This window comes from Callospermophilus lateralis, chromosome 3 (assembly GCF_048772815.1).
Source record: "Callospermophilus lateralis isolate mCalLat2 chromosome 3, mCalLat2.hap1, whole genome shotgun sequence".
Classification (NCBI taxonomy): Eukaryota; Metazoa; Chordata; class Mammalia; order Rodentia; family Sciuridae; genus Callospermophilus; species Callospermophilus lateralis.
Genome location: NC_135307.1, coordinates 100,111,455 through 100,113,204, shown reverse-complemented (window position 1 = coordinate 100,113,204; position 1,750 = coordinate 100,111,455).

Below are 1,750 nucleotides of genomic sequence, written 5' to 3'. Positions count from 1 at the left end.
ATGGCAGTGGGTGGTGTGAGGACCCCCAATCTCAAGCATTTACTCAGCAGAGGCACAGAAGTAGAGGCAGCCACCAGGGAGCCAGAAATGGGCAGAAATCCTGAGGCTGCCACTGTTCTTTCCTACTATCCATAAAAGGGAGACTTTAATCTACCTCTACCTAGATACTAGGGGATAGGTCAGTGCCAGCTAATATTTGAATTACATGTATTTTAAAAATTATTATAAATTTTCATTAGGATGTAGGTGAATCAGAACTTTAGAAGTGAGGATGAAAGCTAAAACTCCAGTGTTCAACATGAAGGGGAAGTCATTGTTTGAAGTACTGCGCTAAGCGGCTCATCCTTTTAATAGCTGGGAATAAAGCTGTCCTTAGTTGAGAATTATCTAATTTGTCTGTATCTCAGGAGGGTCTTTTTTAAAATTGTGTCTTTGCTATGGGGACTCTGGAAGTGGAGGGATTCTATGCTATTTTTTCTTTTCATAGCCTTGAGTGTACATTTGCCACCTTTAAATGTCCTTTCAATTTCCCTGCTTTTGAAGCTATGGAAAACCCCAACAGGAGAAAACTTGTGTGAGACTGAGCCAGGAGATGACTTGCCCTTTGATTTTAATTCTGACTGACGAAAACAGTGTGTGTTCAGAAACCCCCTAGTCTCATTTGGAGACTTCTGATTTTTGATAAGATGATTAACTGAGGTAGGTTAGCTGTTTCCTTCTCTCTAATCAACACTAAAATGCTGCAGAAGTGAGAGGAAAGCCAGTGGGGCTGGTAGATCATAAAAACAAAAAAGGCAAACAAACAGGCAAATAAACTCTTAGGGCCCCAAGGCAAAGAGCAGGTCTGGGTTTCAGGGTGTGGGAAATGGCAGCCTGCTTTGGAAGAGGGCTGGATGCCAAAACTGTGTACTAGGGTTGCCAATAGCCTCAGAGGTTTATCATGCACTCACAGAGTGGCTAGTCCAAATTCAGATGTGCTGTCAGTGTGCAATACATTCCCCCGTTTTGAAGACTCAGTCTAAAAAAGGAAGGTTAAATATCTCAATACCTCTGTATTGCTTACCTGTTGAAATGATGATATTTTAGTTACGTTGGCATAAATAAAGCATATTATTTGTTTTAGTTCACTAGGGCTGTCATAACAGAGCACCATTAGTTTTCTCAGAATTCTGGAAGCCAGAAGTCCAAGATCAAGGTGTCAGCATGGTTGGTTTCTTCTGAGGCCTCTTTACTTCACTTGTTGATGGCCATCTGCTATCAGTCTTCATATAGCCTTCCCTCTGTACATGTCTTTGTTCCAATTTCTTCTTATAAGGACACCAGTCCTATTGGCTGAAGGCCCACCCCAGTGACATCATTTTGACTTAATTACCTCCTTATATGCCTTCCTTTCTACTTTCTTTTCTTCTCTTTTTCTTTTTGCAGTACTGGGGGTTGAACCAATGGGTACTCTATCACTGAGATATATCCCGAGTCCTTAGAAAAAAATTTTCTTTGAGACAGGGTCTGGCTAAGTTGCCAAGGCTGGCCTGGAACTTGTGATCCTTCTGCCTCAGCCTCTCAAGCATCTGGGATTACAGGCATGTGTCATAGCATCTAATCTTAAAGACCCTCTTTCTAAATATAGTTGTTCTTTCATATCCATGGGTCTGTATTTATGGATTCAACTAGATAAGGAAAGAAAATATTTGCAAAAAGTGTGTCTGTACTGAACATGTACATGCTTTTTTTTGGGCAATTATTCCATAAA